This window comes from Podarcis raffonei, chromosome 1 (genome assembly GCF_027172205.1).
Source record: "Podarcis raffonei isolate rPodRaf1 chromosome 1, rPodRaf1.pri, whole genome shotgun sequence".
Taxonomy (NCBI): Eukaryota; Metazoa; Chordata; class Lepidosauria; order Squamata; family Lacertidae; genus Podarcis; species Podarcis raffonei.
In genome coordinates this window covers 85,357,694-85,373,063 of record NC_070602.1, presented here as the reverse complement: position 1 = coordinate 85,373,063, position 15,370 = coordinate 85,357,694, and the positions used below count along the sequence as shown (strand labels likewise).

The following is a 15,370-nucleotide window of genomic DNA, read 5'->3' as shown; positions in this document are numbered from 1 at the left end:
ACAAACAGTGTTAGCATCAATAACTGTTTAACACAAATGTAACTGTGGGCTCTTCCACACTTCCGCTTGTGCCGTCCCTAGAAAGCACAGATCCCAGCAGTTTTCCACTTGACCCACTCCTTTCCAAGGAAAACCCCGCTCTTTAGCAATAGAATGGAACAAATGGCAATCTGGGGAAAACCCAAATTTCCATTTGCTCCAACTGAGCACTAAAGAGCGGTTTTCCCTAGGGGAAAACAGCAGAACAAGAGGAAGTATGGATTAGCCCTAAATCATGTGTCTGGATGGGCTTGCCAAAACATATTTTTTTTCAGACAGGTATCAAAGCGTTCATCCGCACTTCCCCTTCCTTTGCTCTTTCCAGGCACACTCTGTGATTTAAAGCTCCATGTCCAAGTGCCCTTTCCCCTGTCCCTTCTGGAACTTTCCCTGTGAAAACCTGCTCTTTAAAGTCCAATTGGAGCAAACATCAATTTGTGGAAAACCCGAATTAATGTTTGCACTAGTTCAACTTTAAACAGTGGGGTTTCATGGGGAAAGCTCAGGGCAAAACAAAAACAAAAAACTACTTGGACACAGAGTGCCTCTGCCTGGAAAGAGCAGGGCAAAATGTAAGTGTGGATAGGCCCTTAAGCAGTATAGTAGAGGCACCTGCCTAACATCAACTAGCAGAGAGTTCCAGAGTCACACTGACACAGCCGCCACACCAAAGTGCAGAATTAACATTCTATGGCACTTGTAAAAAGTGCAAGTAACACAGATCAAAGTGATCCAGTAGGCACATAGAGGGAAAGGCTTAGGAAAATTAGTCCCAAGTTGTTAAGGGCTGTAACAGCTTGAACTCAGCCTGGTACATCTGAATTTCAATAATGTGATCAATCATTGTCACCTATAACGGAGGGAGGAGAGGTCCTTCCGCATGTGGGATGTAGGTGTGAGCGGCATTTGCCCTTCCCAGGATTCCATATAAATAGATCCAAACTGTTCCCAGTTGCTATGGTGTTCATTAAGAGGTGGGATGAGGATAGTTTGTTCAACCCTGTATGGGTGCAGCTGTTGTACCTGGTTACATGCAGCGACGTGCGGTCAGGGATTACACGGCTGCAAGAGGGTAGGGCTGTTTGCAGAGTGAGAATGAAAGATGAAGCTGATGCTCTAAAATTATGCATCAGTAACTCAGATTTAGACAACATTCATATCACAGGATCTTTTCATTTAAAAAGAAAGAGAAAAAAGCTGGCTTTTTAAAAAGGTACTTATCTCCCCCTCCCCAACACACTTTATTTTGGAGTCTTGCTGCGAAGTACACAGGGCACTAAGGTTCCTTTCTGTAACTATAAAGGCAAGAAATGTGAAAGCTGCCTTTCGTGATTTCTGCAGGAAAAAACTAAAACTAAAATGCAATTTTAAAAAATGGAAGCTGCAAATATGAACAGCACAATGTGTAATCACCCCTCCCTCTCAAATGGAAAGGTGTGTGTGTATACTACTTCCAAGTATTGAGCAACTGCATAGACAAAGGCCACAGAAGAGACATTTGAGTTTTGTTTTGGATTCCAAATTTCTGGTTCTGCGAGAAGAAATGTAACTTTCAACATCCTGATTTGGTTTCCCAAGCTCTAACTATTGCATCTGTGTTTATTCTGAGTTTTACTTGATCTGAAGCTCCATCTGGGACTCTGGACTGAAATGATTATTGTTATTAAAGTGGGCCCTGCCCAAGTTTATCATCTGAAGATCAAAACGAGACACATTAGGGAGGAAAGAAAAAGAAAAAGGGGAAGGAGCAGGGTCAATCAAGACTCTTCAGAGTAAAAACAAGAGAAAATGAGTTGTTTGCCAGGTGGAAGGGCGAGAAATGGGATCCATGCAGGGAACAGAGAGTGCAAGTTTAGGACTGATTACAGAGCTGGAAACTGTAGAAAGAAGGGTCTAAGCAGCAACGCAGAGAGAAAGAAGAAAGGATTGATACAGAAGAGGAGAACATTGAGATATCTGAATATACTCACAAGAGGCTTAAAGCTAAAACAGGGAGAAAGAAAGACTGCTGCAAGCTCATCGGGATAACCAGCATAAATGGTCTCCCTCCAGTACAGAGAAGAGCTGCCTACTCACTGTATGGCCAACTATCTCCAGGATCTTGAGGGAGCATGCTTTTGCCCACCTGCCTGGTACCTATACTGAATGTTCAAATGTGTTCTCGCTACTAGAAAAAAACGTCCCGAAGCTGAGATACACCGGGGATGGGGGGATGGGAGTGGAATCACCAACTAGAGAAGGGTTGGGGGAAACTGGTTCTCCAGCTGCTGATGAATTGCAACGTCCATCAGCCTTGACCATTGGGCCATGGTAACATCTGAAGGGCCAGAGATTCCCTGCCCCTGAGCTAGACGGTCTGGCCATAGCATCTATCTCATATTATGTTTGGATCCAGCTAAGATGACTGGTTTGGCACTGGGATGCAGAAGACCTTGGGGCTAATAGAGAATTAGATATATTGTACAACAGAAGCTTCCACTTGATTGGCATGTAATGAGGCCCTGAAAGTTAAGTTAACTCTCTGTTTGACCTTGCATGTATGCTTGGAAGGCCTAGGTCAGGTGTGGGGTACCTTTGGCCCTCCAGCTGCTGCCGAACTACAACTCCCATCATCCTTGGCTATGGATCACACATGCTGGGCTGATGGGAGTTGTAGTTCAGCAACATGTGGCAGGCCAAAGGTACCCCATCGCTGGTCCAAGTATATTGGGAGGAGAATGCCTGAAAAGAAAGCAGTTGGGAGGGAGGGTCAGCAGTGGCTTTGGTGTAAAGGGCAGGGGGCTAAGCCAACACGCATGAGTTCCTCTAGGAATAAAGATGGGTAACAAGGTGTGATTCCCTGCATAATATAATTTTAAATAAATGGAACAAGCCTCAGCCTGGGATTGCTTAATGCTGGATTCATCCTGGCTCAAGATGTGTGGGTGAAAAGACTCGTGAAGGATGTCCTTTTGCTGGCTTCCTGGACGGAAGTGCCCTTGTGTGAGGTTGCTTCTACCCAAGGAAAAGCCCATGTGCAAAGGTGGTGGGAGGTGCTGTGGAGAGAGGCAATGTTCTTTATCCAAGTTTGGATAGGTTGCTAGGCAGAGAAGCCTACTTGCTGCTTGAATGCAGCTCGCCCATCACATGCTGCTCCCTCCCTCTAAGATCTGGAGGGTACAGGATTATGGCCCCCTGCCTGTTATGTGTACAGAGGCCTGGAGCAGTGGTGGAGTATGCTTGTACCTCCCCGACTGTCAGGCAGGCATGTTCCAACCAGGGAAGAGGTGACTGCCTCCAGCCTGGGAAATCCCGTCTTCCTAATGGGTGGGCAAGGCAGGAGAGAGCTGGGACTGACAGAGTAAACTGATGCCACTTAGCCCAGACACCACTATTAAAGGGGCAAAAGCCTTGCCCTCTTTGGCATCTGGCCACCCTACACCATATCTATAGTCTCTGGAGCAGATCCTACAAATGGACCCACATAGTCTCTTTGCCTTTCACTGCTGCTTGATGGCATGCAAGAACACAGCTCCACCTTATGAATTTCTGTCTGCCTCAAATGGCTATTCAAAGCACAACATCAGGAAACAACAATAACTGTTCTATCTTGTGTCTGTTCTTGGAACAACAGGCAAGAGTGGACAAGATGGGGGCCTTGGGAAGCCCAGCTGCAAGTCTGTGCCTATCTATGTAACCTATTTGAGGGGCAATTGGCAACACACCATTTCTCAGCATGATATACCTCACTGGGATGTGTAAGGAAAAATAGAACAAATGCTGTAAAGCTCTTTATACACTGTTCTTGTTACTGGCTTGGACTTACGGCAGTCTTTTCTGCTCTGTTTGCAAGCAGGAAACTATTAATATCAGCGCACCGGAGAGGCATTCCAATACATACATACATAGCAGATTCTACCACAAGCGAATTAAGAACGTTATCAGGAAAACTGCCAATGTCTGTAAGTGTGTGTGTGTGTGTGTGTGTGTGTGTGTGTGAATAAAACAGTTTGCTACCCACCAAACCAAACTCAATGTACCAGTGAGGTACACCTACCAGGTGTTTTGACAATCACCTCACTCCTGCACATCCAGGTAGGGGCAAAAACAAGTGTTATCAGGCTCCTGGCAACCCATAGTACACTTTTTATGGCAAGTCACTAAGTGTGCAGACCTGCTCCATTTAGCTATATGCCACCTGCTCCTGCATGCATGCTATAGTAATTGTCAGGCAAGTGCACGTGTAGAGGGAGAAAATGGGACTTTGTTTATTCTGTTCAGTGGTACCTCAGGTTACAAACGCTTCAGGTTACAGACACTTCAGGTTACAGACTCCGCTAACCCAGAAATAGTACCTCGGGTTAAGAACTTTGCTTCAGGGTGAGAACAGAAATCATGCTCTGGTGGTGTAGCGGCAGCAGGAGGCCCCATTAGCTAAAGTGGTGCTTCAGGTTAAGAACAGTTTCAGGTTAAGAACAGACCTCTGGAACAAATTAAGTTCTTAACCAGAGGTACCACTATATATAATTGTGTACCAAAAGTCCTGTTTCCATCAGCATATTGGATTGCGCTATCTTGACTTCTGTTCACACAAGTTTAGCACAGAGCCCAAACCCATTGTCTCCTATTCTTTGGCCAGATAGCCAGGCATTTGCCTGGTTTATTTCTTGCTTACTCTGAACTGGTTCAAATATCCAGAAACAGCATTGAGTGCAGCAGGACATAATAGCACATGGCCTTAAGTCTGAAGGGGGTAGGTGTGGGTCTGTGCAGCAGGTCACCTTCACTTCTAGCAACCTGAGATAGCAGTGCTTTAAAAAATAAGATGCTCCATATTCAGGGGCAGTATAACCCTGATTAATGGGTGCTGGTAGCAAGGAATAGGGAGAGGCTAGAGCCTTTTTAGAAGCTTGCCAGGGTGACCTGTCTGGTGACAAGAGGACTGGACCAGATGGGAATTTTGGCCTGATCCAACAAGGCAAGTTATGTCCTTCATGGGTGCAGCTCTAGCCTCGCTAGCTCAGAGTTTTCCTAATGCCACAGCAATGCCAGTTGCCACAGATCCATCCCTTAACCAAGCACAGCTGTAGTACAGACTGCCTTGCCAAGCAAGCTCCTCCGTGCCTCTTAGAGAGACAAAAGGGGCCAGGGCAGGCACATGATGCCAGCCTGCAGAGCAAGCCAGTGCCATCTCCCCACCAAGTGCTAGCCCCGCTGCTTGCACAGATTTGATGGCAAGATCAGCCACACACACCCCACACATGCCGAAAGCAGCAAGCACCACCCCCTGCTATGCAGGAACACTGTAATAAAGGAAATTAGCACCAAATTACAGAGCACTAATAGGCTGGGAGCCATTATCCCCCTTGCAACCCACCTAGTGGTTTGGAAACCATTTCCTGTGTGCTTCCCCTACTGGGGAAGGGTGCTGGGGAACAAAGTTCCCATCCTGCCCAAGGCAGGGGCTTCCCGAAGGAACCAGCGGGAGGACAATGCTGCTCCCCCTCAGAGAAGCCCTCCAGAGCCATCTTTCCTAAATCAGAGCTCTGTCTATACCATGCAGAGGGGATAATAAAAGGTCATTCACAGCAACCAGGCAGGGGCATGTCTTCCTCTCCCCCACCTCCGCTCACTCTCCAGCCCATTACGCTGAGCTTGAAAGTACAACTGTTCAAAGGACACCTAATCTCAAAGAACAGCTGCACAGTACAATCCTATTGCATGTTTACTTGGATGAAAACCCCACCAAGTTCAATGAAACTTACTTCCAAGTAAGTGTATATATAGGATTGCAGCTGTAGTGGGGTTTTTTCTTTTTTCTTTTTAAAGAAACAAACCACGAAGAGTCTTTTCTCTGGCAAGGGATCTACTGCAATTCTGTCAGCAAGGGACAGTTTCTGCAAGTGGGTGGAACACCCACCAGCATGTTCCAGGAAAGGCTTCGTAGGAGAAGCCAGAATGTGGGTCTCCTTGAATAGTGCTGGTAGGAGCCAAGGTTTAGTTTCTTCACTCCCAATATTCTACCCTTTAGGTCACAAAGAAAGCATCCGGTAGAAAATTGGTTCCAGGAGGGAGAAGGGCAGAGGGAATCAAAATGCTTTTTTAAAGAAAAAGATGCTTAACATGGTAAGAAATTGGGGACAAGTATCCCATCATCATGGGCCAGTTCTAAAAAAATCCTATTAGGGCTCCTCAAAATATGCCTAGTTTGTTCATATTAAGTAGAACTGCCACTTTATTAAATTAACTTGCAACTGAGAGATGTCCCATTCCTCCCTCCCAAGTCTCCCCTCTAAAACCCACCACAAGAACAAGCCCTTTCTATCACCTTGAGAGCCAGGTTACAGGTTTGAAAGGTCTTTTCTGAAGAATGCTCTCAAAGTGCTGCTATCAGCAAAGTGCTGCGATCAGTGCCCACTGGCTAAGTCTGATACACCATTTCAGTACACTGTAGAAATACAACATTGAGGCACTGTGGGCAGCGCAGTCCCAGAACCCAGCTGAGGTACCTGGGTGTCAATGTAATGCAAACTGTGCAGCTGCCATGTGTCATTGCCAGGCCCAATCACCATTCTTGGATATGTGCCTCTTTGACAGGGCCTTTTGTGGCTCCTGTGCTGCCTGGACCTTACTCTGCCGTCTCCTGGCAGTGACCATAGTCTTCTCATTGCACGCCTATCAAACACATTGCTATCATGTACACACAAACACACACACCACCATTCTCCTGCTTCAAAGCAATTTCAGGTTAGTCCTAAGAGATGAAAGAAAGCCACACATTTTGGCTGGATATAGCAGTCAAACACTGTTTTAGCAACAAGGTGAGCCTTTCTGCTCCACAGGAGTAAAATAAGTGCATTCTTTTTAACTGCCACTGGTCAAAAGAGTTTCACAAAGCGAAGATCAATGGGCAAGGTGCATTTGTAGCCAGTGTTCAAAACTCCCATTGTTCTAGGCACATTTTGCGACAGAGAATTTCATTAGGGTGAGCAGTTTTTGAGCTCTGGGCGCAGTACTGTGCCTAGATTTCAGATTAAAACTGCAGAGTGGAAGGAAAGGAGGACCTTTTTCTGCCTCCCCACTTCCAGCTACTCTCTGAAGACTGGAGAAGAGACCCTCTTAAGAATATTAGGGGGGTGGGCAGGGGAAGGACTAGACCATGTGAAAAATGAACGTAGTTGTCAGAGGCTCAGGAGCAGAAGAGCAGGGGAGAGAGCAAATAGAGAGCGGAGGAGAGGAATCAGAGGGGAGCGTAGGGGAATATGACAGTGACCCGAGAGATTCCATGAGCTTCTCCAGCGAATCAGAAGATTCCCAGAAGGGGACGCCTATGTTAAGGGCGAGGGGGGTCCCAGGGGGGGACGCTCCATAAACAAGGGACCAGAGGGGACTCCCAAGGGAGCAGCGGAGGATCAGGACCAGTTCCCCCACCAAAGCACAGTGGGGGGGAAGAGTCACATGAGTCAGGACCAGCTTCTCCTCCAGCGGGGAGAGAAGATGAGTCAGGGGTAACCACGCCCCCATCGGGAAGTGGGGAAACGGAGGGAAGGCCAGGTCCAGCTAGCCTCCCCGAAAGAGGGAGCAGTGACACAAGTGTAACGGTCAGAAGGAAAGTGGGAGGCTGCGCGCGCGCGCCAAGTTCAATGTGGAGGAGCGCGGGACAGCAGAAAACCCGGATTGGGAGCCAGGTCCTAAAGCCCGAAGGAGGGAGGGGGAAGAGTCAGGGGACTCAGCGTCAGAGGAGTCTAGGAGGGCTGAGACTCTGACTAGCAGGAGGGCCCAGAGAAGGAAGGAACAGAGGAAGAGGTGGAGTAAGGCTAGAATCTTAAACTGGTGTCAGGGGGGAGGAGATTCAGATGGAACTTCGACGGTCTAAGGTATAGACGTAGCGTTGCGCGCTGCGCGTCTGGAAATGAAACTGAACTTCAATAAAGACTTTTTTACTTGAGGAAGAAGCAGCGTTGGTCTTGTGTGAGCTGGGACCTTGGGCAGCGCTGACAGTAGTATTTTAGTTGCAGTTCATTCATTTTCAGCTTTGTATTCTTGTTAAAAAAAAGGGTGCCTGGACATTCTGTTGTTGCGCCCATAACCTAGGTTTAAGATGCCATTTAGCTTCTACCTTTCATATCTCAGTTTCTAACACTGTAGCAATCCCTCCTTCCCAGCTGTTGGACCTTTTTGCCAACCAAGTTTACACAGCGACTTGGGCGATGGAATAAAACTTGCCCACAATATCTTTGCTTACTTTATTTTTAAATAATAATCAAACAGCTGCAAAACACCCCTTCTCACTACCATTCCTCAACAGCATTCCTTAACAGTATTCTATAACAGTACACACTATACCACTTGATCAACTTAAATGTTGTTGTTGTTTAGTCGTTTAGTCGTGTCCGACTCTTCGTGACCCCATGGACCAGAGCACGCCAGGCACTTCTGTCTTCCACTGCCTCCCGCAGTTTGGTCAGACTCATGTTTGTAGCTTCGAAGACGCTATCCAACCATCTCATCCTCTGTCGTCCCCTTCTCCTTGTGCCCTCCATCTTTCCCAACATCAGGGTCTTTTCCAGGGAGTCTTCTCTTCTCATGAGGTGGCCAAAGTATTGGAGCCTCAGCTTCACGATCTGTCCTTCCAGTGAGCACTCAGGGCTGATTTCCTTCAGAATGGATAGGTTTGATCTTCTTGCAGTCCATGGGACTCTCAAGAGTCTCCTCCAGCACCATAATTCAAAAGCATCAATTCTTCGGCGATCAGCCTTTTTTATGGTCCAGCTCTCACTTCCATACATCACTACTGGGAAAACCATAGCTTTTACTATACGGACCTTTGTTGGCAAGGTGATGTCTCTACTTTTTAAGATGCTGTCTAGGTTTGTCATTGCTTTCCTCCCAAGAAGCAGGCGTCTCTTAATTTCATGGCTGCTGTCACCATCTGCAGTGATCATGGAGCCCAAGAAAGTAAAATCTCTCACTGTCTCCATTTCTTCCCCTTCTATTTGCCAGGAGGTGATGGGACCAGTGGCCATGATCTTTGTTTTTTTGATGTTGAGCTTCAGACCATATTTTGCGCTCTCTTCTTTCACCCTCAATAAAAGGTTCTTTAATTCCTCCTCACTTTCTGCCATCAAGGTTGTGTCATCTGCATATCTGAGGTTGTTGATATTTCTTCCAGCAATCTTAATTCCGGCTTGGGATTCATCCATCCCAGCCTTTCGCATGATGAATTCTGCATATAAGTTAAATAAACAGAGAGACAAAATACAGCCTTGTCGTACTCCTTTCCCAATTTTGAACCAATCAGTTGTTCCATATCCAGTTCTAACTGTAGCTTCTTGACCCACATAGAGATTTCTCAGGAAACAGATGAGGTGATCAGGCACTCCCATTTCTTTAAGAACTTGCCATAGTTTGCTGTGGTTGACACAGTCAAAGGCTTTTGCATAGTCAATGAAGCAGAAGTAGATGTCTTTCTGGAACTCTCTAGCTTTCTCCATAATCCAGCGCATGTTTGCAATTTGGTCTCTGGTTCCTCTGCCTCTTCTAAATCCAGCTTGCACTTCTGGGAGTTCTCGGTCCACATACTGCTTGAGTCTTCCTTGTATAATTTTAAGCATAACTTTGCTAGCGTGTGAAATGAGTGCAATTGTGCGGTAGTTGGAGCATTCTTTGGCACTGCCCTTCTTTGGGATTGGGATGTAGACTGATCTTCTCCAATCCTCTGGCCACTGCTGAGTTTTCCAAACTTACTGGCATATTGAGTGTAGCACCTTAACAGCATCATCTTTTAAAATTTTAAATAGTTCAGCTGGAATACCATCACTTCCACTGGCCTTGTTATTTGCAGTGCTTTCTAAGGCCCATTTGACTTCACTCTCCAGGATGTCTGGCTCAAGGTCAGCAACCACACTACCTGGGGTGTACGAGACATCCATATCTTTCTGGTATAATTCCTCTGTGTATTCTTGCCACCTCTTCTTGATGTCTTCTGCTTCTGTTAGGTCCTTACCACTTTTGTCCTTTATTATGGTAATCTTTGAACGAAATGTTCCTTTCATATCTCCAATTTTCTTGAACAGACCTCTGGTTCTTCCCATTCTGTTGTTTTCCTCTATTTCTTTGCATTGCTCGTTTAAGAAGGCCTTCTTGTCTCTCCTTGCTATTTTTTGGAAATCTGCATTCAATTTCCTGTATCTTTCTCTATTTCCCTTGCATTTTGCTTGCCTTCTCTCCCCCACTATTTGTAAGGCCTCATTGGACAACCACTTTGCTTTCTTGCATTTCATTTTCATTGGGATGGTTTTCGTTGCTGCCTCCTGTATAATGTTGCGAGCCTCCATCCATAGTTCTTCAGGCACTCTGTCCACCAAATCTAAATCCTTAAACCTGTTCCTCACTTCCACTGTGTATTCATAAGGGATTTGATTTAGATTGTATCTTACCGGCCCAGTGGTTTTTCCTACTTTCTTCAGTTTAAGCTTGAATCTTGCTATAAGAAGCTGATGATCTGAGCCACAGTCAGCTCCAGGTCTTGTTTTTGCTGACTGTATAGAGCTTCTCCATCTTTGGCTTCAGAGAATATAATCAATCTGATTTCGATGCTGCCCATCTGGTGATGTCCACGTGTAGAGTCGTCTCTTGTGTTGTTGGAAAAGCGTGTTTGTGATGACCAGCTTGTTCTCTTGACAGAACTCTATTAGCCTTTGCCCTGCTTCATTTTGCTCTCCAAGGCCAAACTTGCCAGTTGTTCCTTTTATCTCTTGATTCCCTACTTTAGCATTCCAATCCCCTATAATGAGAAGAACATCCTTCTTTGGTGTCACTTCAATAAGGTGTTGTAAGTCTTCATAGAATTGGTCAATTTCAGTTTCTTCAGCACCAGTAGTTGGTGCATAAACTTGGATTACTGTTATGTTAAAAGGTCTGCCTTGGATTCGTATCGAGATCATTCTATCATTTTTGAGATTGCATCCCAGTACAGCTTTCGCCACTCTTTTGTTGACTATGAGGGCCACTCCATTTCTTTTGCGGGTTTCTTGCCCACAGTAGTAGATATGATGGTCATCCGAACTGAATTTGCCCATTCCCGTCCATTTTAGTTCACTGATGCCCAGGATGTCAATATTTATTCTTGCCATCTCATTTTTGACCACATCCAACTTACCCAGGTTCATGGTTCTTACATTCCAGGTTCCTATGCAATATTTTTCTTTACAGCATTGGACTTTCCTTTCGCTTCCAGGCATATCCGCAACTGAGCGTTCTTTCGGCTTTAGCCCAGCCGCTTCATCAGCTCTGGATCTACTTGTACTTGTCCTCCGCTCTTCCCCAGTAGCATGTTGGACGCCTTCCGACCTGAGGGGCTCATCTTCCAGCGTCATAACTTTTATATGCCTGTTGTCTTTGTCCATGGAGTTTTCTTGGCAGGGATACTGGAGTGGCTTGCTGGTTCCTCCTCCAGGTGGATCACGTTTGGTCAAAACTCTCCACTATGACCTGTTCATCTTGGGTGCCCTGCTCGGCATAGTTCATAGCTTCTCTGAGTTCTTCAAGCCCCTTCGCCATGGCAAGGCAGTGATCCATGAAGGGGATCAACTTAAATACATTTTTCAAATAAACAATTACCCTATCACATCGCTGCATTCGGTGCAGTAGGTAAACTCCCCCCTGCTAATTAGTTAAATTGTTAAGATACCTCAGGTGTGCTAAATTGTGAAAAGCCCACAGATGTGCTGCCATGCAGGTTATAATTACAAACACACACACCTGAGTAGCACCACTGACCACATCAATATTAAGAAAACCCGAAACCAGCTCCTAACACTGATACTGGATCCTAGTATGCGACTCACTCTAACATCTTTTTTATAGAGACACTTTCTGCCTCCTTGTTTTGCTTCCAGTGTTTTGAAAAATGGGTAACCCTTTGGTGAAACACATTCAAGGCTTTCCTTGCTGGTCACTAGAATTAAATTTCTGGCTGCCATTAGCTGTCAGATTTATCGACTCTTGGGGATCCAGCTCCTTTCCTCACTGAAGCATAGTATCTTATACGTCATAATATCTTATACATCACGTATCCCCCCACAGATTTTTTATTTATATTTTTTTTAAAAAAAGGAGATTCCATTATCAGCCTGGGCATATTGTTCCATCCAAGTATCCCATACATAACCTCGATTTCCCTGGATTTGAAAAGCACTGATTCTTGTACCAACCTTGGTGGAACAATGGTTCTCCTAAATGCACAGATACAAAGCAGTGGCAGAGTGGTCTGACTCTGATGGGATGGATTAGGCAGAGAGTGCAGGGCTCCTTCCCCCTTGTCAAGGAGCCAAAAGGTCAGAGTTAGGGCAGGCTTGTTTACAGGAGGAAGGCTTAACCTGTATTAGCAGTCATTAACCTGGATTAGCTTTCTCCTATATCAACACAGCAAGGGCATTTGAACTGCAGATTTTACCATTCCATCTCAAAGGAATGATAGAGACACTTCAGGCCAGTGATTTTCAACCAGTGTGTTGTGGCACCCTGGGGTGCCTTGAATGATGGTCGGGGTGCCTGCCTCTGTCCCTCTTTCCTTCCTTCCCTGCTTCCTCTGATGCCCTCTCACATCTCTGCCTCTCAAAGGCTTGTACAGCTGTCTGTTGCAGCAGCCCTTGGCAGTGCTGGCATGAAGTGGTCTTGCTTAACACATACGTGAGTTAGTTCTCAGTGGTATATATCAGTGGAACAGTCACTTGCTTTTCCAATGGATTCTTAAAACAGTCCTATTGGACCAACTCCCCAGCTCACTGCATACCTGCTTATTGTGTGAGAGGACTCCTACACCTTTTACAATTTACACAGAAGGCAAAGCTTCACCATGTATGGCTTTTCACATCAAAGTCATGCAGAGGCAGAAAAGCCACCCATGACCCCTTCTAGAAAATTCTTGTAAGGCACTGGAGCACTTTCAGGATCTGGATGTGCCAGCCTTCAGTACTTGTAATTGATGAACTCATATAAATAGAAGTTGGCCCTATACGACTGGACATCTCTTTTGTATACCTTATTTTGAGATTACCTATAAGTAACATGACACAGTTCATGGGCTTCCTTCTATCCTAATGTGATGTATCTCAAGTACTGATGTTCACTGGGGCTGACTTTATAGTTAGGAATGGTGAATCCAAGATAGAGTTCAATTTACCATACCTACATTGTGGCCACTTCACGTAATTGGTACTTTAAACATATATCATAAAATAAACTGATGAGCAAAAGACTGAAGGCTGTTATGATGCGTAACAATCCCAAATTACTGCAGATTGTCTTCTGAGTTCAGCGATGCAATTTTTAGGAACATTTCTTTTTAGGATGCAGACTGAGAGGTAATAGAGGAAGTGAATGTGCTGGGAGAAGTCATTTTAAGGTAACAAGCTTTTCTGTCTGCAGTCATGCATCTATATTATTTAATTTGCAATGTTAAGCACTGCTCAGTTTCCACTTGCATATACTACCCTTGAGGATGTCTGGTGCACTAAGCTATAATTAGAACACTATTTCTCTTAAATTACAAAAAAAATGTATTGTTAAGTAATCTCTCTAAAATATGGAACACATTATACTAGTGCTTGAACACCTGCACTGGCTTCCTGCTGCTTTCCAGGAACAATTCAAAGTGCTGGTTTTGAATTTTGACCTAAACAACTGAAGTTAAAATGAAATTAAGGTGTCTCCAATGCTTACTTCTACATTTGCATAGAGTGGTCACAGATTACACACAGCTCTGTTCACAGGTATCAAGTGCAGCCAAAAGCTATTTTTGCTGAAGCACTTTGTCTAGCAATGATAGTAGCCTTAAGTACAGTGGTGTCCAAACTTTTTTCAAAGAGGGCCAGATTTGATGAAGTGAAGGGCCGTGAGGGCTGACCAAAGGGCCAACCAAAGTTGTTGACCTTTTTTTTTAGGATTTTACCTTGTGGAAATAAACTGCCACAAGGGCCAGATTAAACAGACTGGTGGGCCGGATTAGGCCCCTGAAACGGATTCTGGACATGCCTGCCTTAAGAGGTCCTCCGATCAGTCATCTTGCTGCATAAATTAATCCATCCAAATGCTTGCCTAACACTTCCAGACTGTTGCCATTTTCAGGTGAGATTCAGGTAGGATTCATATACCATCAAATTCAGGTTGTGCAATTATAGTGGATTGGAAAGTCAACTAACAAACCCACCTCCCAAAAGATAAGACTTTTGGAAATAAGGGAAGTGATGGGATAATGCACTGGAAAGTATGGGAGGTTAACTGACACTGCATCAAAGCAAGTGTGGGATAAACTTGCTTTGATGCAATGTCATCTAACCTCCCTGAAAACAAATCAGAATGAGTGCTCAATAAACCTATCACCTGGAAGCACCCTGCCTCTAAGGGGCTTCCCCATTCTCTTCAAGGGAGTGGGCAAGTCCATGCAGACATCCCTCTTTTTTCTGATTGCATGATATTAGAAATGGGTGCATCAGATCAGATAGGTGTACCTATACAATGCAGGTGAGCAATCTGCAACTCTTGGCCCAACTTCCTGTGAGTGGCAAATGGGAAAAACAGGTGGAAACGGACAAGGGGGGGGGAGAAGTGGGTGGCAAAAAGACAGAAAGGGAGTAGCTGCACCCACTTCTGACTCTACTGCTGTCTGACAGATTACTCCCACGGGAATGTGACCCTCAAATATGTCCATCAATAGAAAAAAGTTGGCCCTCCCCAGCTGTACAGCTTAGAGATGACTGCACAATTTTTGCTAGGCTTACTTCCACTGAAAATGTTCATTGCCATTTTCTTCCCTTAGCAATTAACTTCTTCATCTATCTTTTGTTATTATAAAACCACTTTCTAGTTGCAGGTAATGAATTAGTAATAGTAACTCTCACTGGGTTTTCCTGTAGAACTATTAGTTGTGGGGGAATATAGAGGCTTGAACCTAGCTCAGATCATGGGTGGCCACCCACTCAAACTGTTCAGTATTTTAGCATTCAAATCTAAATCAGCAGAATGATGTGCCTGACTGAATCAAGCTTTTCTCGAAACCTCACAAATGCTCTTCTCCAAGATGGGGGTTACTGCACTGGCTGATCTACATCTCAGTATGTGCCATGCAGGAAAAAATGATTCTTTGACACCTTAAAAACTAAAATATATTGTAGCTTAAGTTTTGATGGGCCAGAATCTACTTTGCCAGATGCATGTACAGATGATATCTCTACTACCTGCAGCTCGACGATTCCTCAGTGAACAACAAATATTCTGAATACAGAGGAATTTCAGAGATGTGCATGCAGATCATTAAGCAGATCAACAGCTTTAATCATCATGAGCTACT

The 15,370-nt window shown here is 45.0% G+C and overlaps 1 protein-coding gene across 1 annotated transcript in view; it reads right to left on the bottom strand.

Moving 5' to 3' along the window:
- Positions 1 to 15,370, bottom strand: part of WNT10A (Wnt family member 10A) — a 47,190-nt gene that overhangs the window by 1,730 nt on the left and 30,090 nt on the right. The window lies entirely within an intron of this gene.